This window comes from Palaemon carinicauda, chromosome 15 (genome assembly GCF_036898095.1).
Source record: "Palaemon carinicauda isolate YSFRI2023 chromosome 15, ASM3689809v2, whole genome shotgun sequence".
Taxonomy (NCBI): domain Eukaryota; kingdom Metazoa; phylum Arthropoda; class Malacostraca; order Decapoda; family Palaemonidae; genus Palaemon; species Palaemon carinicauda.
In genome coordinates this window covers 36,383,215-36,409,093 of record NC_090739.1, presented here as the reverse complement: position 1 = coordinate 36,409,093, position 25,879 = coordinate 36,383,215, and the positions used below count along the sequence as shown (strand labels likewise).

General features: G+C 52.0%; 1 protein-coding gene across 1 annotated transcript in view; it reads left to right on the top strand.

The window, feature by feature from the left end:
- The window catches only part of LOC137653923 (uncharacterized), a 266,995-nt gene that overhangs the window by 1,299 nt on the left and 239,817 nt on the right, over positions 1 to 25,879 (top strand). The window lies entirely within an intron of this gene.

Genomic DNA, 25,879 nt, shown 5'->3' with positions numbered 1-25,879 from the left:
AAGGGGGATAGGGCTGGTGGGTAAGTTTGCATAAATAGCTAAGCTTTGTATTGTTAGAAAAATACAAATTATCTACGAATTTATCCTTTGTTTCATAACTGGAATACAAACCTACGCTATTTATTTAGGGGTGACTCACCCATTAGGAATGGTGGATGTCCTTGACAATGTGGCTTTTGGCTTTTACCTGGGGGCTCCTTATCTGGGTATGTTAGTACTCAAAATAAGTGGTTGCTGCGCCTCACTAAAACCTTGCTACGCAAGGTCCGTGGCCAACGCAAGCTCTGTGTTTAGATATTTAGAAGTGTGACTGTCCAGGTAAAGTTATTACGAGGCTTTTAGTTGGAAAAACTGTTGTAACCAAGACTTTCCCAATACCACCTTGCCAGGGTATAGGGATGCAACAGTATTAGTTTAATACTAGGTACACAAGGGGGCATGGTTTACTTGCAGTGGTTTGAGGTCAGCTTGTGCAGAAAACCCGGGATGCTGCTTTCCCCAAGAGAGGGGAGGATGAAGAAAAGAAAAAGAGCCTGTCAAAATTTTTCATTCCCACAGACTAAAACTGGGTAACAGTGCCCTCAACCTTCTGTTACTTATCCAATAAGGAGCTCGAGGTATCATACCAGCTGTTGTGCAGCCACCACAGGACCATTAAAAAATGTATCAAGCCTCCTGTGGGTAACGCCATGCAAGTAGTGGGATATGAAAGTAGTTTGTCATTTCCACACCCCAGCCTGAAGAACCTGCGTCACTGAGAAGTTTCTCTTGAATGCCAGGGACATAGCTACGCCCCTGACATCATGAGCTCTGGGGCGACATGAAGGAGGAGGGTCTGGATTCAGTACATGATCTATGACCTTGCAAATCCATGCTGAGATTGTGTTCTTGGTGACCCCCCTCTCAGTCCTTCCTGTGCTGACGTAGAGTGCTGGCACACAGGGATGGGCTGCAGCTGTTCTCTTAAGATACAGCCACAAACTCCTCACTGGGCAAATTAAGAGATGATCAGGGTCATCTGTTACAGAACGAAGACTTAAAATACAGGAGTCGAATCGAGGATCCGCTACTCCTAGGTTCTGAGTCTTAGCAATAAACTCAGGGACAAGGCTGAATGTTACCTCTCCCCATCCCCTTGAATGGGTGATGTCGCATGGGAGACCATGAAGTTCCCCGACTTGCTTGGCCGAAGCCGAAGCTAGCAGGATACCGTCTACCAAGTTATGTGGCGATCTGTTGTCTGGCGTAATGGTCTATAGGGAGGTCTCTTAAGAGACCTGAGAACTCGAACCATGTTCCAGGACTTGAGTCGCCATTGGAGAGATCTCATCCTGAGGCGGCCATTGGGAACTAAACAGGCCAGTGATGAAAGGTGACCGAAGAGACGTAACCACGTCTGGGCTGGAAGTTATTCTCATTTGAGAGAGGGTCTTGCGACCTTTCTAAGCCTAGATATTCTGTCGGCTGATGGAAAGGCTTTGTGTGAATTGGTGTCTATTATCATGCCTAGGTATACCAGTCTCTGTGTAGTAAGCAGGGAGGACTTCTCGAGGTTTACCATGATCCCCAGATCTTGGCAAAACCTCAGAAGTTTGTCTCGGTGTTGAAGAAGGGTTGACACCAAGTCTGCTAGGATTAGCCAGTCATCCAGATAACGAATGAGACAGATGCCAATCCTGTGTGCCAAAGATGACACTAGAGCAAACACTCTGGTAAAGACGAGGTGCTGTGGAAAGACCGAAGCCAAGCCCCTTGAACTGGTATTTCCTATTGTCTAGGCTGAATCTCAAGTACTTCCTTGAAGACGGATGGATTGGGATCTGGACGTACGCGTCCTTTGGGTCCAGTTTGCACTTGAAGTCCTGTGGTCTTACCACTAGTCTGACCATGTCTGCTGTCTCCATGCTGAATGGAGTTTGTTTGACAAACTTGTTCAGAGCTGAGAGGTCGATGACTGATCTCCAGCCTCCAGACGCCTTTTTCACAAGAAAGTTGACCACAGAAGCCTGGGGATGCATCGAGGACATCCTGGAGAGCACCCTTCTTCAACAGGGTCTGGACTTCTGCCCAAAGGGCCAGCCCCTTTGCTGATCCCATGGCAAAGGAGTCTATTGACACTGGATACCTGGTCAGGGGAGGGAGAGATGTTTTGTATGGGACGTGACACCCTACATGAATCACAGAGATTGTCCAGGGTTCGGCCCAAGTTGCTTCCACCTGTCCGAGCATCTTTGTAGGCATCCCCCTACTGGTGGACAAGCAGGACGAGTGCCTATCCTAGCGTTTGCGGCCTCGGCCGTTCCCTCTAGGATATTTTCCTTCCCTGGAGGACTTGAGTGCCTTTCCTGTCCTTGGCAGGAAAGGGCTTCTTAGACACTGTGGTCTTCGCTGATGTCTTGCTCATCGTGGTCTTGGCTGGACGGGACTGCTGAGGAACTGGTGGTTTATAGGGCTTGGAAGTCAAAGCACTAATGGGGCTTCCTCCATCTCTCAGCAGCATGTTCCATGCCCTTAGACTCGAATAAATGAGCTCCTTCGAGAGGAATATCTGAGCCTAGCGATCTCGGCATTTGGAACTTGTTAGTGGAATCTCTGACACCGCGTCCCGATATTTCAGGATGGTATTCGCCTACAACTTCGAAACTTGGTGGGCGAGAAACTCGATCGTCACAGTGCCTAAGAGCAGGAAAGTCTCTATTGCTTTCCTGGTATGTTCCTTGGAGAAATCTCAAGTCTGTACCAGAATTCCCAAGATCCCTAACCAGACATCAAGCCACGAAGTAGCCTGCTAGGCGTACTTCGTGACCTTCTCCTGGTTAAGGATCTCGGTTGCTGAGAATAGAGACCTGTCAGTTGGAGAGTCTCTCTAGAGGGACTCCCTTGGTGAGCTCTTCCGAGGAGTGATGGAGAGGAAGAGTTGGACGAGGCTCATCCAGAATCTCAAAATACCTCCTCTGTTGACCACAAGGAGGTGGGAGAAGCTTGTTGGTAGAGCCGGAACGTTGGGAGGAGGCATGTTCAGTGAGCTGTAGCGCAATCTTAGCCCTGGCACCCTTCAGCCCTTGAGACCAGAGCAAGGCTGCAATGGTCTTTGAGTGTTTCTGGTTGCCAAAGACAATGTCTGAGACCGTGTCTTTGCCCTCTCATGGGGGTATCTCTGGGTCGGTAAACCTATTAAGAGCCATTATGAGAGTCAGAACCTGCCAGAATGAATGTTCCGATTCATTTTGCTCTGCTTCTGACGTTGGATTTGCAGCGAAGTCTTCTTCCATCCCCGAGAGTTTTTCTAAGGGTGGGTCGCGGACGTCCCTTGAGTGAGCAGCCCTAGAGGAGGACTTCAGAAGAGTTTTGGAGTGTTTGGAATGCTTCCGAGGAAGGAGGTAGAACTCCAACACCGAAGGCCGAGATGTCATGTCCCTCCTGATTTCCGTTGGTGGTGGGGAACCCTCCACGTGAGGGGAGGCTTCCTCCGAAGGTGGAAGGGAGGAGGTCTTTCCTCACGCGACTCCCTCAGCAGAGGTGGGATAGAAGAGTATCCGGAGGAAGATGCAGGAGGAGCGAGCCTTGATGGTCTAACCGGAATCAGCTTTACCCTCGGGGAAGTGACCACGTCTGAGACTCCTCTTTTCCTCTTCAGGGGAGAAATAGAAGGGCTGTACCACTACCCTGACCATAGCACTGAACCACGGCTGCCAACTGATTGACGCACTATCAGACAGATCCCATGGAAGGAAAGGGACCGAAGGTTCCCTACGAGGAGTCTCTGCTTTAGGTGGGTCCGCATTAAAGGGAGGCAGTTTCGGAATCATGAACCCTTCTGTAGAGGCCCATTCCCCTTTCCCCAGCGGAGGCGTTGAAAGGCGTTTGCGGGGAGGGGAACGAGGCAACGGTGTCAATGTGATGTTCCTTAGCCTGGAGAACCTGTTGCTGGTCACTGCACGAGTGCGCAGGTGAGTGCTGGCGCGTTGGCAAACGCTGGTGCATTGGCGACCGCTAAAACTGTGAGCGCAATTGCACAGGAGAGAGCTGGTGCGCCGGAGCGCGTTGGCGTGCAGTAAGGTGCTGAGCAATGTGTTGCGCAGTTTCTCTACAATGCGCAGTAGGGTGCAGGAGAGCGCTAGTGCGCAGTAAGACAATACGCAGGAGAGCGTTGGCGTGCAGTAAGACACTGCGCAGTTCCTTAAGAATGCGCAGGAGAGTCTTGGCGCGCAGTAAGACCATGCGCAAGGTTTTGTGCAGTCCCCTTAGACTGCGAAGGAGAGCGCGGCCGCACAGTTCGGCGCTGCGCCAGAGGTTGCTGGAGATTAGTTTCAGTAAGACGCAGGTGCGCGGGTGAGCACTGGTGAGCTGGAAAGCACCAGCGAGCCGGAGAGCGCCAGCGAGCCAGAAGTTGCTGAGGCAGCTTTGGTACTGGAGAGTGCAGATACGCAGTGGAACGCTGGCACACAGGAGAGTGCAGATGCGCAGTGGAACGCTGGCACACAGGAGAGTGCAGATGCGCAGTGGAACACTGACGCACAGGAGATTGCAGATGCGCAGTGGAACGCTAGCGCACAGGAGAGCACTGGCACTTGAGCTCAGGAGAGCGCTGTAGCTTGGGAGAGAGTTGGCGAGCCGGAGACCAAAGTTGCGCAGGAGCGCGCTGAGGTGTCGGCAAGCAATGTTGGGCCGGGGAGCGCTGGTGAGCTCGGGCTGGAGAGCGCAGTTGCGCTGGCGAGCGTAGGTTGCTCTCTAGAAAGGCGAGGTTGCGCTGAAGAGCGCTGGCAATCGGGAGATCACTGGGGCATTGGAAGGAGCTGAGGACGAGCAGTTGAAGCGTTGTAGAGCGCTGACGAGCTGGAGAGCGTGAGCGCTCTGTAAAGCGTGACGGAGCAGGCTGGCGCTGGCAAGATGTTGGTGAGCGCTGGTGCAATGCAGGGCGCTGGCAAGCTGGAGAGCATTGGGGCGCAGTTGCACGCTTAGGTAGGGCCTCAGGAGGCTGTACCTGAGACAGGAAGGGTGATAGTAGGTCAGCAGGTAGGAAGCACAGGAACAGGGATGTGCACTTTAGAATGGCGAGCATCCACCGATAGGGATCGCAAACGATCTACAGCAGAGTCCAGGTACGAAGTCCGAGAACTAGCAGCAGCGTCGTCGGGAGAAGGTCCAGGAACGGGCGGAGGTCAAGGAATAGGAGACGACTGAAGCAGAGACTCCTTTGTGGGGAACGGCTGCGATGACGAGGCTGAAGAGCCGAAGAGGCGCCTTTTCACCGATGGAAAAGTATGACCTCTAAGGCAAGCGAGGGGCGAGCTCTGCGACAGAGACGCCCTCTACGAGCCGTAGGATCAGCAAGTTGACCATGAACAGCAGCAGTCCTCTGAAGAGGAGTCCCTATGAGAGAACTCCCCTAAGGGGGAGAAACACTCGCAGGAGAGACAGACATAGGACTAAGCTTTCCCCTCGAAGGATGATCAGGAACGGGGGAAACTAAGTCAGCAGCAACAGCTGGAGAGTTTGAAGGGGCAGGGGCATCGGCAGAAGCCACAGAAGACATCCCTGACACCACGACGTCGATGAGCACAAGAGGATCTACCTCCGAAGTCAACGACGACGACTGCACACTTGCACCCCAGAAAATGAGCGCTAGCAAGGAGTCCTTGGAGGGCGGACCCGGAAGCCCCAAAGACGACCATACCTGTAAAATGACAAATTCGTAGATAATTTTCATTTTTCCTAGCGATACAACCTTAGCTATTTATTAGGGGTATTACTTTCGACGTAGCTGAAATGACGAGCCATTAAAGTTTAGTGTGTTAACTACCCGCACCACTAGTTAGCGCGCGGGGGGGAGGGGGGGGAGTAGCTTGCTACCGCTCCCAATCACACACCTGTGATTTAGCTCGCTTTGCTTGGAGGTAGGACTTTAAGTGGAATAGGGCTGGCGGGCAAGTTTGTATAAATAACTAAGGTTTGTATGGTTAGGAAAAATACAAATTATCTACGAATTTGTCATTCGTTCCGTAACTGGAATAGAAACCACGCTATTTATTAGGGGTGACTCACCCATTAGGAAGGGTGGACGTCCCTGCCAATCTGGCTTCTGGCTCTACCCTGGGGCTCCTTATCTGAGTATGTTAGTACTCATCAATAAGGAGTCCCTGCACCTCGCTAAAACCTCGCTACGCAAGGTCTGCGGCCTACACAAGATGTGTGTTGAGATATATAGAAGTGTGACCATCCAGGTAAAGTTATTCCAAGTCTTTAGAAGGACAAACTGTTGTAACCAAGACTTTCCCAATACCACCTCGCTAGGGTATTGTGACACAACAGTATTAGTTTTCATACTAGGTACACAAGGGAGCATGGTTTACCTGCAGTGGTTTGAGGTCAGCTTGTGCAGAGAACCCAGGATACTGCTTTCATTTTCATTCACGCAGACTAAAACCGGGTAACAATGCCCTCAACCTTCTGCTACTTGTCCAATATGGAGCTTGAGGTATTAAACCAGCTGTTGTGCAGCCACCACAAGACTGATAGAAAATGAATCGAGTCTCCTGTGGGCCACGTCTTGCAAGTAGTGGGATGTGAACGTAGTTTGACGTTTCCACACTCCAGCCTGAAGAACCTGCGTCACTGAGAAGTTTCTCTTGAATGCCAGGGACATAGCTACGCCCGACATCATGAGCTCTGGGGCGACGTGAAGGAGGAGGGTCTGGATTCAGTGCATGGTCTATGACCATGCGAATCCATGCTGAGATTGAGTGCAGGCACACAAGGATGGGCTGCGGCTGTTCTCTTAAGGTACAACCTCAAACTCCTCACTAGGCAGAGTAAGAGATGATCAGGGTTATCTGCTACAGAAAGAAGACTCGAAATCCGGAAGGAGTCGAATCGTGAATCCGCTACTCCCGAGTTCCAAGTCTTAGCAATAAACTCAGGGACGACGCTGAACGTTACCTCTCCCCATCCCCTTGAATGGGCAATGTCGTATGAGAGACAATGAAGTTCATTGGCTTGTTTGGGCAAAACCAAAGCTAGCAGGAACACCGTCTTCCAAGTTAGATGGCGATCTGTTACCTGGCGTAATGATTCATAGGGAGGTCTCTTAAGAGACCTGAGAACTTGAACCACGTTCCATGGGGGGAGGTCTCACTTCAGACTGAGGACAGCTAAGTTCATAACTCTGTATGAGTAGGGAAAGTTCTAGCGATGAAGAAATGTTCATTCCTTTTAGTCTAAAGGCAAGGCTCAAGGCTGAGGGATAGCCTTTTACCGCCGAGACTAACAGGCGCATTTCTTCACGCATATATACGAAGAACTCCGCTATTGCTGAAATAGTGGCATCGAGAGGAGAGATGCCCCTTCCAAGATACCAACCACAGAAGACTTTCCACTTTGCCTGGTAGACTGTTGCTGATGACCTTCGCAGGTGTCCAGACATCCTGATCGAAACTTGTTGCGAAAATCCTCTCAGAGAGAGGACATGCTGGATAGTCTCCAGGCGTGAAGTCGTAGCGAAGCTACGGCTTTGTGGAATATGTTGTCATGTGTTGTTTGAGTAGATCGTGTCATGGCGGGAGTTCTCTTGGGGGCTCCGTTAGGAGTTGCAGAAGGTCCGGAAACCACTCTGCATGATGCCATAGCAGAGCTGAGGGTCATTGAAAGGTTGACAAATGTTCTGGCCTTGTTGAGTACCCTCCTCATCAGACAGAACGGGGGAAAGACGTAAACGTCGATGTTGTCCCACAGTTGTTGGAATGCATCTTGCCAGAGAGCCTTGGGGTCTAGGACTGGGGAACAATACAACGGGAGCCTGAAGTTCAGGGCCGTTGTGAAGAGGTCCACTGTCGGAGAACCCCACAAAGTTAAGACATTGTTGGCTACTAGATGATCCAAAGACCACTCAGTACTCACTATCTGAGATGCTCTGCTCCAGTTGTCGGCGAGCAAATTCCTTTTGCCCGGAATGAAGCGCGCTAATAGTGGTATCGAGTGGATCTCGGCCCATCTCAGTATCTTTATGCTAGATGGGATAGGAGCTTCAAAAAAGTACCTCCTTTCTCGTTGATGTAAGCCACTACTGTGGTGTTGTCGCTCATCACCACCACTGAGTGGCCCGCCAAGAACTGTTGGAACTGTTGAAGGGCCAGAAAGACGGCCTTCATCTCTAAGAGATTTATGTGGAGGTACTCTTCTGACTCTGACCAGAGGCCTGAGGTCATGTGGTGCAGCACGTGGGCCCACCACCCTTTTTTTGAAGCGTCTGAGAACAGCATCAAATCCGGGGGAGGACGAATAGATCCACTCCCTTCCGTAGATTCTCGTCTACCACCCACCACTCGAGGTCCGTCAGTTCCGCTGATCCCATGGGGATCCGAATGTCTGCGGAATCGAGAGTCTGATTCCACCGGAACTTGAGTCGCCATTGGAGGGATCTCATCCTGAGGCGGCCATTGGGAACTAGACAGGCCAGTGATGAAAGGTGACTGAGAAGACGTAATTACGTCTGGGCTGGAAGTTCTTCTCGTCTGAGGAAAGGTCTTGCGACCTTCCTCAGCCTTGCTATTCTGTCGTCTGATGGGAAGGCTTTGTGGAGACTGGTGTCTATAATCATGCCTAGGTATACTAGTCTCTGTGTAGTAAGCAGGGATGACTTCTCAAGATTTATCATGATCCCCAGATCTTGGCAAAGTCTCAGAAGTTTGTCTCGGTGTTGAAGAAGGGTTGACACCGAGTCTGCTAGGATTAGCCAGTCGTCCAGATAGCGAAGGAGATGGATGCCAATCCTGTGTGCCAAAGATGACACTAGGGCAAACACTCTGGTGAACACTTGAGGTGCTGTGGAAAGACCGAAGCACAGCACCTTGAACTGGTATTTCCTATTGTCTAGGCTGAATCTTAAGTACTTCCTTGAAGACGGATGGACTTGGATCTGGAAATACACGTCCTTTAGGTCCAGTGTACACATGAAGTCCTGTGGTCTTACCGCTAATCTGCCCGTGTCTGCCGTCTCTATACTGAACGGAGTTTGCTTGACAAACTTGTTCAGGGCTGAGAGGTCGATGACTGGTCTCCAGCCTCCAGACGGCTTTCTTACAAGAAAGAGTCGACAGAAGAAGCCTGGGGACCCGTTGAGGACCTCCTGGAGAGCCCTTCTTCAACAGGGTCTGGACTTCTGCCCAAAGGGCCGGACCGGCCCTTTGGCAAAGAAGTCTATCGACACTGGATTCCTGGTCAGGGGAGGGAGAGATGTTATGAACAGGACACGATATCCTAGACGAATCACGAAGATTGTCCAGGGTTCGGCCCCAAGTTGCTTCTACCTGTCCGAGCAACTTTGCAGGCATCCCCCCACTGGTGGACAAGCAGGGGGAGTGCGTATCCTAGCGTTTGCGGCCTCGGCTGCTCCCTCTAGGATTTTTCCCTCCCCTGCAGGACTTAGTGCCTTTCCTGTCCCTGGCAGGAAAGGGCTTCTTAGACACCACTGTCTTTGCTGCTGTCTTGGTCATCGTGGTCTTGGTTGGACGGGACTGCTGAGGAGCTGGTGGCTTATAGGGCTCGGATGTCAAAGCCCTATGGAGGAGGGAGTCCTGAGGGGACTTCCTCCATCTCTCAGCAGCATGTTCCACATCCTTAGGCTTAAACATGTGGGCTGCCTCTAGAGAGGAATGTCTGAGCCAAGCTATCTTGACGTTTGGGACTTGTTGGTGGAATCTCTCAGACACTGCGTCTCGACGTTTCAAGATGGTATTTGCCCACAAGTTCGAAACTTGGTGGGTGGAAAACTCGATCGTGCGTGTGCCTGAGAGAAGGAAAGTCTCCATTGCCTTCCTGGTATGTTCCTTGGAGAAATCCTTAGTTAGTACCAGGATTACCAAGGTCCCTAACCAGATATCAAGCCACGAAGTAGCCTGCATAGCATACTTTGTGACCTTTTCCTGATTAAGGATCTCGGTCGCTGTGAAAGAGACCTGCCGGCTGGAGAGTCTCTCTAGAGAGATCCTCTTAGTGAGCTCTTCCAAGGAATAGTGGAGAGGAAGAGCTGGACTAGGCTCCTCCAGGATCTCGAAGTACCTCCTCTGTTGGACACAAGGAAGTGAGAGGAGCTTGTTGGTAGAGCCGGAACGATGGGAGGAGGTATACTCGGAGAGCTGTAGGGCGATTTTAGCCCTGGCACCCTTCAACCCTTGAGACTGGGGCAGGGCTGCACTGGTCTTTGAGGGCTTCTGGGTGCCAAAGACATAGTCTAATACCGTGTCCTTGTCCTCCCGAGGGGGTATCTCTGGATCGGTAAACCCACTGAGAACCCTTATAAGAGTCAGGACCTGCCAGAATGCATGTTCTGACTCTTTTTGCACTCCTACCGACGTCCGACTTGCAGCGAAGTCTTCACCTTTCATCCCCAAGAGCTCTTCCCGGGGTGGGTCGGGGACATCCCTCGAGTGGCTGGCTGTCTACGTTTTGGTAGTCCTAGTGGAGGACTTTGGCAAGGTCTTGGACTGTTTGGGCTCCTTTCGAGGAAGGAGGTAGGACTCCAACATCGAAGGCCTAGATGTCGTCTCCTTCCTGATCTCCGATGAAGGTGGAGAACTCTCTGCGTGAGGGGAGGCTTCATCCGACGGTGGAATGGAGGATGTCCTTTCCTCACGCGACTCCCTTGGCAAAGGTGAGGTGGGAGAGTATCCCGGGGAAGATACAGGAGGGACTAGCCTTGATGGCCTGACCAGAGTCAGTTTTACCCTCGAGGAAGTTACCGCATCAGTGACTCCTCTTTTCCTCTTCAGGAGAGTGGAAGAAGTCATGGTTCTGTGCCGAGAGTCTAGAGCTATAGGATGCTTCGATGAGCGGCCAGTCAGAGCTATAGCATAGGCCTTCAGGCCTATGCTATAGCTCTGACTAAGGCCCTGAACCATGGCTGCTGACTGACCAATACACTGTCAGACAGATCCATGAAGAGAAAGGGACCGAAGGTTCCCTACGAGGAGTTTCCGTTATAGGTGGATCGGCCTTAGAAGAAGGCAGTTTTGGGATCCTGAACCCCTCTGCAGAAGCCTGTTCCCTTTTTTCCGATGGGGGCGCTGAAAGGCGTTTGCAGGGAGGGGAGTGATGCAAAGGTGACTAGCTCATGTGGAGTTCCTGTGCACGTGCTGGTAAGCGCTGTAGCGGGCGCGAGGGAGAGTGCTGGCGTGCAAGTGAGAGCTGGCGAGCGGGAGAGAGCTGGCTTGTGCGTGCGTGACCGAATGTTGATGCGCGGATGCGTGTGACCTGGTGCGTGCACATGGGAGAGATCTGGCAGGCAGGAGAGCGCTGGTGCTCAGAAGAGCACTGGTGCGTAGGAGAGAGTTGGCGCGTGGGCAAGCGTACAGGCAAGATCCGGCGCGCAGGAAAGATATGGCGCGTACGCACGGGCGAGCGATGGCACGCATGCTAGGTGAGTGATGGCGCATCCGTGCGGAGGAGCAATGGCGCGTAGAAGAGCGCTGGTGTGCAGGAAAATGTTGCCGAGCAGGAGAGTGCTGGCAGGCGGGAGAGCGCTGGTACGCAGAAGAGTGCTGGCGCGCAGGAGAGCACTGGCGCGCAGAAGAACACTGGCGCGCGGGAGATGGTTGACGCGTGGGAGATCGTTGACGCGTGGGAGATCGTTGACTCGTGGGAGATCGTTGGCGTGTAGGCACAGGTTGCAGCTTCCGTCTAGGTTGGCGAGCAGGAGACCGAAGTTGCGCGTGTGTGCCCAGTTTCAGTGGGCTCTGTTGAGCCGGTGATCGTTGGAGAGCTGGTAGACGCTGAAGGTGAGCAGGTGAGGGAGCGCGCCGAAGCGCTCTACAGCGCTGACGAGCAGGCTGGTGCTGACGGTGTGCTGGTGAGCACCGATGCACTGCAGTGAGCTGGTGAGCTGAAGGGCGATGCCACACACTTCGGTAGGGCCTAAAGAGGCTGTACCGGGAACAGGAACACGATGGAAGGTCGGCAGGTTGGCTGGCAGGTAGCTCAGGAACCAGGATGTGCCCTTTCAAAGGGCGAACATCCATCCAATGGAGATCACGAACGATCTGCAGAGAGGTCCAGGACCGAAGTCAGAGGACTAGTAGCAGCGTCGTAGGAAGCAGGTCCAGGCACGGTCGAAGGTCGAGGGCCAAAAGACGACTGAAGCGGAGACTCCTCTTCGGGTGACGGCTGCGAAGACGAAGCAGAAGTGCCGAAGAGGCGCCTTTTCACCGATGGTGAAGACAGACCTCTAAGGCGAATTGGAGGACGAGCTTTATGGCAAAGACGCCCTCTAAGGGGCCGTTGGATCAGCAAGCTGACCGTGAGCTGCAACAGTCCTCTGAAGAGGAGTCTCTATGAGTGACCTCCCCCGAGGGAGAGGAGAGAGACGTCGGACTAAGTTTCCCCCTCAAAGGACGATCAGGAACGGGGGAAACTAGGTCGGCAGGAATAGCTGGAGAATCTGGAGGAGCAGGGGAGTCGGTCGAGAACACAGGCGACACCTCTGACACCACAACATTGACCAGAGCCAGAGGATCTACCTCCGAAGGTGACGTTGACTGCTGCACACTAGCACCCCGCCGAATGAGTTGCAGCAATAAGTCCTTGGAGGGCGGACCCGGGAGCCCCAAGGACAACCAAACCTGAAACACAGAAGTCATTAATAAGGCCTCACCCGGGGTGAGAGATGGGGCCGCTTCGCTAGGGAAGCAACACCATCTCTCGAGGACTGGGGTTGGCCGATATTAAATTGCTCCACGCTACTACTCGGCGGTCTCTCAGAAGAGATCGAACGACTAGGAGCTTCGGAGGAGGGTCGGGAGACGGAATAAGAGGACTTGGGTTTTTCCCCCTTCAAAGAAACCTTTGAAGGAGAAATATCCCGTTTAGACTTCTCCTGCCGTCGTCGCCCAAACCTCTCCCACTAGGAGGAAGACCACTCCCTACACTTGTTGTTACAATCACAGCGTTGACCTCTGCAGGCGGGACAAAGGGTGTGGGGCAAGTGAGTCCACGGCAGGTGCGCATGCTTGCAGAAGTCAACACACAAACACACACTAGAACAAAGAAAAAGCAAAAACATGACAAATTCGAAGATAATTTGGTTTACCTTTTAGCGCAGCTGAAATGGCGAGCCATTAGAATTTAACGAGGGTGAATTACCCCCCCCGCTAGTGGTAGCTAGCTACCCCTTCCCCCCCTCACACACAGATGAATGCTCACTTTCACTTAGAGGTAGGACTTGTCTTGGGGAGCAGGGCTGGCGGGCAAATATGTGTAAATAGCCAAGGTTTGTATGGTTAGGAAAAATACAAATTATCTTCGAATTTGTCATTTGTTCCGTAACCGAAATACAAACCACGCTATTTACATTGGGTGACTTACCCATTAGGTAGGGTGGAAAGTCCCCAGCCATACTGGCTTTGGCTTTACCCGGGGACTCAGAATCCGAGTGAGTCGCACTCGAGAAAAGGAGTCCCTGCACCTCACAAGTTCCTTGCTCCGCAAGGAACCGTGTGGCCTACATAAGCTTGTGTGTGAAGGAAGAAGTGTGACCCGTCCTAGGCAGTTGACCTGGAGTTCCAGAAGGAACTCTGGGTTAGGACGTTCCCAATACCACCTTGTCAAGGTATGGGGGACGCGACAGTATTGACTCAATACTCGGAACACAAGGAAGCATGGTTTACCTGCAGAGGTTCGAGGTCAGCTATGCAGAGACCAGGATGCTGCCTCCCCGTAGAGGGGATGATGAAGAAAGAAATAAGGGCCAGACATACTTCTTTCGTTCATGCAGACTAAAACCTGATAACAATGCCCTCAACCTTCTGCTACCTGTCCAAAAAGGAGCCTGAGGTTAGACCAGCTGTTGTGTAGCCACCACAGAGCGATAGAAAACGTATCGAGACTCCTGTGGGTCACGCCCTGCAGGAAGCGGGCTGCGAAGGTCATTAGACGCTTCCAGACTCCAGCTTGTAGCACCTGCGTCACAGAGTAGTATTACTCGAAGGCGAGGGACGTTGCGATGTATCCAACATCGTGCTGTAGGGTGACGTGATGGGGGAGGGTCTGGAGACAGGTCGAGATGAATGTCCTTGAGACCGGGCTGAAGAGGTATACTGGTGACTCTCCCCCGTGTCCTCCTTGTGCTCCCAAATCGGCTGCAACTGAGGACAAACTGCAGCTGTTCCCAAAGCTAACCTCTCGATTCCTTTACTGGCAAGAAAGAGAAGGTCTTGGGACATCAGATACAGAATGGAGACTCGAAATCTTGAAGGAATTGGACCGAAGGGCCGGGACCCCCAGATTCTGAGTCTAGCTAACAACTCAGGAGCGAACCTGAATGTTGCCTTCCCCTCTTCCTTAGAAAGGGGGAGTCGTACGAGACCAAGAAGATTGCTTACACACTGGCCGTGGCCAGAGTGAGAAGGAGACCCAAGGCGGAATACAATCCGAGGCCTGTCGTAAAGGGTCTTGAAAAGATCTCTTAAAGGACTAAAAGTCCGAGCCATGCTCCAAGTTGGAGGTCTTCCTCCGACTAGGGCAGGGACGATCGTAGCTTCGCATGAGCGAGGAAAGATCCAGCGGGCAGGAAAAAGTTATTCCTTTAAGCCTGAAGGTCAGGGAAAGGCTGAGCGACAGGCTTTATTGCCAAGAGCGGAAAGGAGTTTCCTCCCGCCGAAAGGCAATAAGACCGTTATTGCTGGAGAAGAGGCCTCAAGGGAAGAGGTATATCTCCCACGGCACCAACCACCGAAGACTCTTCACTTTGCCTGGAAGACCCCTGCGGATGACTATCGCAGATGACGCGACCTCCGTACCGCGACTGTAGCGGGTTGTCTCTTCTTGAGGAGGCGGCGTAGTGTCTCCAGGCATGAAGCCGAAGCGACGCCCCGGTTCGGGAGAGATGTCGCAGTGTGGTTGTTTGAGTAGTCTGCGCCGTGGGAGAAGCTCTCCCGGGAGTTCCGTCAGGGGAAGCAGAGGATCCAGAAACCGTTCTGCGCATAGTCCCAGTGGAGCTCTCCCATTGAAAGGTTGACAGACAACCTGGTCTTGTTGAGACCCATTGTCCACAGACAAAAAGGAGGGAAGACGCAGGCGTCGAAGTTGTCCCACCATCACCGGAATGCATCTTGCCAGAGTCTCGGGGTCTAAGACTGGGGGGAAGAACAGCGGAAGCTTGAGGTTCCAAGCTGTCGCGATCAGGTCCCCCAGACCAGGATTTGCTGGTTACCCAAGGTCAAAGACCCCAAGGTACACTCTCTCTACGAGGCTCTGCTCGGATAGTCGGAGAGAACATTCCCCTGCCTGGAATGAGAGAGCCGATGGTGGTATTGAGAGAATCTCAATCATCCCGGTATCTCTACTGCAAGATGTGAAGGTGTGAAAATGCGTCCCCTGCTGGTTAGAATACGCCAGAATCATGAAGTCGACGCGCACGGGGCGACTCGGCAGGAGCTGTAGGATCTGTAGAGGGGCCAGACTAAGGCCCCTAAGCCTGCCTGAATGATGGAGAGGTATCCTTCAGGTCTTGACCATAGGCCTGGACCGGAACATGCCCCCCCCCCCCCCCTTTCCTTTGACGAGTCCGAGAACAGCATCAAGAATGTGGGGAAAGGACGAGAATATCCACTACCATCAAGAGGCTCCATAGGTCAACACCCATTGCAGGTCTAATAGTTCCGCTGGTCCCATAGGGGCCAGGAAGTCCGGTTAAACGTTGCCTGAAGCCACCGGAACTTGGACCGCCCCACATGGAACTTATCCTGAGGCGACCGTTCGGACTATAGACGGGTCAATGAGGAAAGGAGAACTAGGAAACGTTCCAAGGTAGGGCTGAAAGCTCTGCTTGACTGAGAACAGGTACTGCGACTCTCCTCAATCTTGCCACAGTCAACTGAAAGGAAGGCTCGGAGGATGTGGTAACAGAATCTGGCGTCCCCAGGTGGTCACCCATCCAAGTACCGACCAGAACCGACGTTGCTTAACCTCGCTGGACGGACGAGAAGTGGGTTTCCAACGTGGTAAGGCCGTTGACTCAATATCATGGCCAGATACTCCAGATGTTGAGGCAGAAGAAGAGAAGGCTCCAAGCAAAATACCATGAACCCACACTCATGGTAAGCATCCGGAAGCTTGTCCCGGCGCTGAAGAAGGTCGAACCCGAGCCTACCGGAGTTGACCAGCCCTCCAAAAAGCAGAGGAGGCGGAAGCCTGCACCTGAGCGGCCATGAGGAAGGCAGGGAGAGTTCTCTGGGGAAAAAAACCTGCTATGCCATGGCGGGATAGCCACACTGCATCATAAGCAGGAATACTTGCAGTCTAGGTTGAATTCGATGAGCTCCCTGGAAGATGGATGGAATGGAAACTGAAAGTACCCCTCCTTCCGATCCAGGGTTTAAGGAGTCCTGTCGCCTCGTTACCAGTCTGATCAATTCTGCTGTTCTACGCTGGCCGAAGTTTGTTCGACAAACTTGATCAGGGCTGAGAGGTCGACTATGGAACTCCCCTCTCAGATCCTTCCTTACAAGAAAGGATCGACTGAAGAGGCCTGGGGTGAAGCCGTCGATGATCCAATGGAAGACCTTCGCCTAAGGTATGGATCATTCTGCCCAACCGGGCAACTCTTGCTGACGCTATGGCATAGAGGTTCAGAGACACTCAATTCGCTGACAGAGACGGCAGGCGCGATATCCTTGGCTGATCACAGAGAATGTGCGGGAAGGGCATCGGGAAGCTGTCATTCGGATGAGTAACCTTAAGCATCCTCCCAGCGAAAAACCTGCAATCCTAGAGTGCGTGAACTCTGCCGCTCCTTTTAGGACTATGCCCCCCTGGGGGAGCCTCCCGTGCCATCTGTTCCTGACAGGAGGAAACTACAATTGAACACCTTGTCCCAGTTGTCGTAGCCGATAACTTAGGCCGGCGTGGTTGAAAGAAAAGGGCGCTGGAGCCCTGCAGAGTCTGGAAGAAAGCGCCTTGGAGAATGTGAAAACGGAAGTTGATTTCCTCCGCAAAGCCGCTGTCTAAGTCTCTGTCCTTGGGCACAAACAAACTCTTCTCAAGGATGGGAGGGTGCCTGAGGTTGTCGACCTCCACAGATGAGACACCCGAAGGAAGTCCTCAGTCAGCGCGTCCAGATGGTACAATATCGAGCTTGTCCGCAAGTTAGATACTTAACGACGAAAGGCCAAGGTGCCTGAGCCCGAGAGGAGGAAAGTACCCATGATCTTCCTGTAGTTTCCTTGAACCAAACCTCGGGCCGTAACCGAGGAGGGAAAGGACCTGGTAAGCCCCCAGAGGAAGGGGTAAGCAGTCACCCCTTGGCCAATGGAGAAATCTCGAACGGAAAGGCACTCGCCAAAAATCCTTCCAGGGAATGACGGGGAAGGGCTAACCCAGGTTCTGGAAAGAGGAGTGTTGCTCAGACCTCCCTGAAGTTTCTTCCTATTCTTGCAAGTGTCATGCTCTGCGTTTACGGGGTGAGGCCGTGTTCTGGAAATACGCTCCAGAAGAACTCGCCAGGCTGGCCATGCTGCGAAAACCCCAATGGGAATCGTGGTCGCAATCGCACTGGAGCTCGCGCGATGGTAATTCAAAGATTTGCGCGTGGGCGAACGTGGAAGCGCCCATGCGCGGTCACGCAGGAACGCAAACGAAGGTGAGCGAAGGAGCGCAGAAGGAGGACGAGCGTGGTAGGAAGGGCGAGAGGTGGTGGTCGGCGAGCGATAACCCATAGACGAGCAATGGATACTGCAAGAATTAGGCCGACGTTCGAGTGACGGAACACCGTTGGTTCGCGCGACGGAACACCGTCGGTTCGCGCGACGGGACCCCGTCGGTTCGCGCGACGGGACCCCGTCGGTTCGCGCGACGGGACACCGTCGGTTCGCGCGACGGAACCCCGTCCGTCCGTGCGACGGAATACCGTCGGTTCGCGCGCGGGCGAACATTGGAGAGCATACGTGTGGGCGTGCAGGCAAATGATCGCGCGGGCGCGCAGGCAAGCGGTCGCGCGGGCGAGCGGGCGCGCGGGCGAGCGGGCGCGCGGGCGCGCGGGCGAGCGGGCGCGCGGGCGAGCGGGCGCGCAGGCGAGCGGGCGCGCAGGCGAGCGGGCGAGCGGGCGCGCAGGCGAGCGGGCGCGCGGGCGCGCGGGCGAGCGGGCGCGCGGGCGAGCGGGCGCGCGGGCGAGCGGGCGCGCAGGCGAGCGGGCGCGCAGGCGAGCGGGCGCGCAGGCGAGCGGTCGCGCAGGCGAACGGTCGAGCGGGCGCGCAGGCGAGCGGTCGCGCGGGCGCGCAGGCGAACGGTCGCGCGGGCGCGCAGGCGAACGGTCGCGCGGGCGCGCAGGCGAACGGTCGCGCGGGCGCGCAGGCGAACGGTCGCGCGGGCGAACGGTCGCGCGGGCGCGCAGGCGAACGGTCGCGCGGGCGCGCAGGCGAACGGTCGCGCGGGCGCGCAGGCGAACGGTCGCGCGGGCGCGCAGGCGAACGGTCGCGCGGGCGCGCAGGCGAACGGTCGCGCGGGCGCGCAGGCGAACGGTCGCGCGGGCGCGCAGGCGAACGGTCGCGCGGGCGCGCAGGCGAACGGTCGCGCGGGCGCGCAGGCGAACGGTCGCGCGGGCGCGCAGGCGAACGGTCGCGCGGGCGCGCAGGCGAACGGTCGCGCGGGCGCGCAGGCGAACGGTCGCGCGGGCGCGCAGGCGAACGGTCGCGCGGCGCGCAGGCGAACGGTCGCGCGGGCGCGCAGGCGAACGGTCGCGCGGGCGCACAGGCGAACGGTCGCGCGGGCGCGCAGGCGAACGGTCGCGCGGGCGCGCAGGCGAACGGTCGCGCGGGCGCGCGTGCGCGCAGGCGAACGGTCGCGCGGGCACGCAAGCGAACGGTTGCGAGGGTGGGCAGGTGAATGAGCGCGAGTCCGAGGCGGCGAACGCAAGCGTTAGCGCGATGGCGAGGAAACGCGCTGTTGCGTGGGCGAGGAAGACCGCTGGCGATATGGGTCAACAGGCGATCGGTGGTGAGCTGGTGAGCGCTAACGGGCAGGTTAGCGATGGCGCGTTGTGGCCTGTCGACGCGTTGGCGAGCAGCATGCGCAGGTGAGTGAACGCGCGATGGCGATCAGCATGCGCAGGAGGGCGATCGCGCGATGGCAGTCAGCATGCGCAGGAGGGCGATCGCGCTAAGGCGAGCAGCATCCGCAGGTGGGCGATTGCGCGATGGCGAGCAGCATGCGCAGGTGGGCGATGGCGAGCTAGTAGCTGGCGAACCATGTTCCTTCAGAAGCGTTGGAGAACGTTGGTGCACCGGCTGTAACACACGCGGGCGATCCGGAGATCGCCGAGAGACAGGTGATCGCTGACGTGTAGAACGCTGTCGAATAGGCGATACTAAAATCGCCTGTGCGCGCTGGCGAGCAGGTGAACGCTGGCGAGCAGGTGATCGCTGGCGAGCTGATGATCGCCGGCGAGCAGAAGGCAACGCGTGGAAGCCTGCGCATAGAAGAAGAGTCCTTGACCCAGACCTGAACCGAAGTTCTAGATCGCGAGGGCGAACGTGGGCGCACAGGGCGCGTAACAGGAACCAACAGGAACAGCAGGGATGATCATCATGAGAGCGCTGACAAACAGGAGAGCGCTGACAAACAGGAGAGCGCTGACGAACAGGAAAGCGCTGGCGAAAGGAGAGCGCTAGCGATCAGGAAGCGCTGATGAGCAGGAGCGCGCCTGTGCGCTAACACTGAGCAGGAGCAGGAGAGAGAACAGCAGAAGGGCGCGCAGGGGAACCCTGACACGCAAGGGAAGAACCCCCGTGGGAGGCAACCCTTTGCCCCGAAGGGAACGTTGTCCGTCGGGAGACAGATGTCCATCGGAAGACCGTTGCCTGTCCGCTGGGAGACTGATGTCCGTTGGAAGACCGTTGTCCGTCGGGAAGACCGTTGCCCGTCGGAAGACGAGATCAGACTGCTGTCTATCTGCACCAAGGCGGAAGATCAAGAAGAAGGAGTTGTAGGCTGCAAACGGAGATTCAAAAAGGCGCCTCTTAGCACCCTTATAGGGGGATGAGAAGCCCTTACGACGAGGCGGACGGTGGGCCTTACGGCGAAGGGGCCAACAGCAACAGCAGCAGAAGAATCCTCCGAAGAGGAGTCTCTATGAGTGTACTCTCTCGCGAACGAAAGAGAAACACTTCGTAGAAGAGACTGGTCAGCCAGTGACCTAAAAGGAGCAATCCTCCGAAGATAGGCTCCTGCAGTTGCCCAGCCCCTTGAGCGAAACTGCAGGTGTGACCGCTCAGCACCAAGAGTATAGTCGCACGAAAAAAAGGCAAGAGAAGAACCCCCCAAAAGGGGAAAAACTCAAGCCTGGACAGGAACAACTTCCCTCGGAAGGAAAGTTACCCGCCCAAGGAGGCAAGCCGCCTGAGAGTTCTAAAATGAACTGGAGAGCTGTCCGTCGTCACGGGAGTACTTCCAGTAGGAGGAGACACGCCCCTGACGAAAATACAAGGGGGGAGGCAGCAACAGCCGAATCCCCAGGCCTCAACAAGACAGCTCACACCGTTGCCATATTACAGAAACGAACTAGATCGGTAACTGTAAAAAAATAAAACAAAAATCATTAGTACACATTCATTCCCCCGGGAAGGCTCCGAAGAGGAATCCCGAGGGAAAGGAAACAAGAATTACACAACAGGCACGTGCCCTCACAACCACTTACACTCACGGAAGGAGAGCTGTAACCAAAACAGAATTATAACAATTATAATTATGAAACTATGTAATTATGTAATTTAAAAATGAATGAACACTAAAGAAAGAACGAAACCTCGAAAGGAATCGTTCTACAGGCTGAAAAATTAACAACCACAATTAGACCCATAAACTAATTGAGACAAACGTACGGCGTAGCAACTCCCCCTACACGGAAAGGAAGCTACAAGGGCGTAGTAACACGTAGTAAAAAGGGTGAACGACCTCAAGAGAGAGAGAGAGAGAGAAAGACATGTCTAACTCGATCGCCACCCATAAAATTACGCCGTGGTGGCCTAACTGCCGAGGACTCCACGTAGATATCGTACAATACACACACAACTCTGAAAAGGAAACTTACTGATTTCTATACTCAAATATATATACAAACATGAAAACATGTTTATATATATATTGAGTAAATGAAAAGTAAGCGATTAAGTAAAGACAAAACAAACAATGGCTGCCAAGAGAGGACCAAGACAGACGTCTGTCACAGTCCGAGCCAAAAGTGAAAGTGAGCATTCATCTGTGTGTGAGGGGGGGAAGGGGTAGCTAGCTACCACTCCCCTAACCCCCCGCTAACTAGCGCGGGGGTAATTCACCCTCGTTAAATTCTAATGGCTCGCCATTTCAGCTGCGCTAAAAGGTAAACCCAATGTAAATAGCTAAGGTTTGTATTTCGGTTACGGAACAAAGATTAATTGCAGTCCAATAAAGGCGAAGGATGAAGAGCGGCAACGTCCGTTCACCATACGAGCCAAAAGTAAAGTGAACTAAATCACAGGTGTGTGAATGGGAGCGGTAGCAAGCTAACCCCCCAAACCTCCCCTCTAACTAGCGGTGAAGGTAATTAACCCTCGCTAAACTTTAATGGCTCATCATTTTCGCTACACCGAAAGTAATACCCCAAATAAATACAGTAGTATGGTTTGTATTCCAGATACGGAACAAACAGAAGACATAGACAAGGCCTCACATAGGGGGAGAGGTAAGGGCCACTTCGTTACGGGAAGCAACACCATCTCTCAAGGACTGGTGTTGGCCACAAATAAAAGGGTCTATGCTACTACTCGACGGTCTCCCGGAAGAGGCCGAACGAGTAGGAGCTTCGGAGGAAGGTCGGGAGACGGAAGAAGAGGCCCTGGGTTTTTCCCCCTTCAAAGGAACCTTCGAAAGAGAAATATCCTGCTTAGACTTCCACTTCTGTCGTCACCCAAACCTCTCGCACTGGGAGGCAGACCACTCCCGATACTCACTACACTAGTTATTACTATCATACCGTTGACCTCTGAAGGCGGGACAAAGGGTGTGGCGATTGGTCTCCACGGCCGACATAAAGGTTCCCCAGGGCTGGCCATCGAGTCCAGGGCAGGTGCGCATGGTCACACAAGTCAACACACACACACACTAACACAAAGAAAAAGCACAAAAGAATTAATGGCAGACCAATAATAATGGCAAAGGATGAGGAACGGCAACGACCGTACACCATCCGAGCCAAAAGCAAAGTGACCTTAATCACCGGTGTGTGAGCGAGAGCGGTAGCAAGATACCCACCCCTACCCCCGCTAACTAGCAGTATGGGTCGTTAACCCTTGCTAAATTTTAAAAACTCATCATTTCAGCTTCGCCGAATGTAATACCCCTAAATAAATAGCGTAGATTTGTATTCCAGTTACGGAACACAGAGGTTTCCGCCAGTAGTAAATGGGATTCACAATAGTGTATCTGCAGAACTCTACTCAATTATACACATTCCAATGTTCTAACTAATAATGGACTGTTCTACAATAAAATCGATTTCTTCATCTACTTTGCAGTTTTTCGGCTACCATGGGGGGGGGGGGAGATCCTGAAATAAAAACCCCAATGATGGCCAAGGGTTTAGTGTATAAGCAATATTTGCCAACTAGGTCTACAATAATTGGTTAATATATGATACTTTAATTATCAGCGAAACTGAAATTCGCTAAAAGAAATAATACGATTGCTGGCTAGTTTGGTATTTTTCTCACTATGTTTAATGAGGGCTGGGGTATAATAACTTACGTATCGGTCGATTAAAATGTGAAGTCCATTGTTTATATCTGGGAGACTGATGTCCAGATTCTAGTTACTGCAGTAAGTGCGCAGGCGTTGCTTGCATTCGCTTTGGCCAGCTTTACTGTGTTTTTGTGACGTAATCATTACCTGGCTTTTAACCAATTAGGAGATTCCAAATATTTATGCATAAGTTCCCAGATGTTGTTCTACAACAGCCATTTTTGTACCCCCTTCCCTTCAGTTTGAGTTAAACCACAATCCCATAACAACGTCTCCAAGAGGGAACTTAAGGGAAGTGCAATCTATTTCAAAATTTAGTGTAATTTCATCTATGTCGGCAATTAATTTGGATGGAAACACTCTCTGTTCAGTGTATATCTTTTGTTACCCCTGTGAAAGTAAAAAATAACCACAAAACAATGAGCCATGGGGATTGTGAGTGTAGCTCGACATTACTGCTTGCCAGTACAGTACATACAGACCTTGCAGTTGTTCTTTTTCTGCGAGTGAACGGCTGAGCAAAAAACATTAGAAGGACGGAAAATGAATCCTATATACAGTAATTATGATACTATAATGTTCCACCACTTGCATGAACCATATATTTTTCCAATGTTATATAATGTTTATTTTGCATTCCTGACCATTACTATTGCTGCAAATCATTCGTTTTTTTTTCTTGGAATTTCCCAACCCAAAAAACCTGGTTTCCCCATGGGGTCCCCCGTAATTGTCTTTATTTAAGGGGGTCCAAAAACTCATGTACGGTGGTTTTCCCCAATAATCATGGTCAGAAATGCATAAAACACAAGATAGTAAGTAGAAAAATTATATGGCTCATGTATTTGGCAAGAAATTAAAGTATCATATACTTACCAAATTATTATAAGTTATATTGGTAATACTATACAATAGCTCCGCCACTAACAATTTTTATATTTTTTTTTCTGATGAATTACTTAGTGCTTTTTCTAAAGCTGACCTTTTTTTAGAGGAGAAACAGTATTTTTACCCTATTTGTTAATCTCTCCAATCTTAAGGGAACCTCCCCGATGGGAAACAGGGGTTTTTGGGTGGGGAATGAAGTAAAGAATCCGTTTTAACATACAAATAATGGCACATGTTGAACTGGCATTAAACAAGGCCACCAGCTAACTACCTAACCTAACCTAACCTAGTAGCCGTATCCTTACCTAACGGGGGGCAGGGGAGGCTCGCTCCTGCGATCCCCCCTTTCACAGCCATATCAAATATAAGACAGCCTAAAACCCTTTGTGTACTTACTTAGGTTGGAGGGTAAAGGTGAGCTGCACCTTTCCGACTCAATACCCAATGCACAATAACCTCACGAATGAATGAGCACCAATCATTTATAGTTTTGTGAGAAATTCTTAATTAATTTTCAACAAATTTATAACTAAATCTAACACCAATATAATTATATACAAGTAACAAATTAGACTCTATATCTAAATGAGACATTTCAAATCAAGTTCCCTTAAAAATGGATACGTAAAAATTAAGCTTTTTTTTCACTTTCTTCTTGTTTTTCAATACATGCCTTCTGTCACAAAAAAATGATATTTTCCTTATAAAATAAATTTTTGAATATACTTACCCGGTGAATATATAATAGCTGACGTCTCCGACGGCCCGACAGATCCAAAAACTCGCGAGCGATCGCCGTGAAGGTTGTGGGTGTGCCCACCAGCGCCGACTATCGGCCAGATACCGCATATACTTGTTAACCACTCCAGTTCTTCTCAGTCCGCTGGGTCTCTATCGGGGAGGAAGGGAGGGCCTTTAATCTTATATATTCACTGGGTAAGTATATTCAAAAATTTATTTTATAAGGAAAATATCATTTTTAAATATTAAACTTAGCCGGTGAATATATAATAGCTGATTCACACCCATGGTGGTGGGTAGAGACCAGTATTAATACAATAAAGGCGTATATGCTCATGAGTTTTTTGACAAATATTTCATAAAAAACCAACTTAAGTATAGGTACCTGGTAAGGAAGCGGACTCTGATGATTACTCTGCCTCATTAGTCCGCTTTCCTCACGAAGCCCAGCCATCCTTCCAGGATGCTGAAAGACTTCCAGGAGCTGTTATATCCAGGGCGAACACCCCTATAACAGGACCTCATCAATACCCTTAATCTGGGCGCTCTCAAGAAACAACATTTGACCACCCGCCAAATCAAAAAGGATGCGAAAGACTTCCTAGTCTTCCGTACAACCCAAGACAAGATTAAAAAACATTTCAAGAGAAGATTAAAAGGATATTGGGATTAAGGGAATGTAGTGGTAGAACCCTCACCCACTACTGCACTCGCTGCAACGAATGGACCCAGGGTGTAGCAGTCCTCATAAAGAGTCTGGACGTCTTTTAAGTAAAATGAAGCGAACACTGACTTGCTCCTCCAAAAGGTCGCGTCCATAATACTTCGAAGAGATCTGTTTTGCTTAAAAGCCACCGAAGTCGCTATTGCTCTCACTTCGTGAGTCTTGACCTTAAGCAAACAACGATCTTTCTCATTTAAATGAGAATGTGCCTCCCGGATTAAAAATCTAATAAAGTACGATAACGCATTTTTAGACATGGGCAATGAGTGCTTCTTAACGGAGCACCATAAGGCCTCACAACCACCTCGTATAGGTTTAGTTCGAGCTAAGTAAAACTTAAGAGCTCTAACGGGGCACAGCACTCTTTCAACTTCATTACCTACGATTTTTGACAGACTAGGTATTTCAAACGATTTAGGCCAAGGACGAGAAGGCACTTCGTTCTTGGCCAAAAAACCAAGTTGAAGAGAACATATAGCTTTATTCGTAGAGAAGCGGATGTCCTTACTAAAGGCATGGATCTCACTGACCCTTTTAGCCAAAGCCAAGCTCACTAGAAAAAGTGTCTTGAGGGTGAGATCCTTCAGGGAGGCTGAATGTAATGGCTCAAACCTGTCTGACATCAGGAACTGCAGGACCACGTCCAAGTTCCAAGCAGGAGTTGAGATACGACGCTCCTTAGAGGTCTCGAAAGACTTAAGGAGGTCTTGGAGATCTTTGTTATTTGACAGATCCAAGCCTCTATGTCTGAAAACAGAAGCCAACATGCTC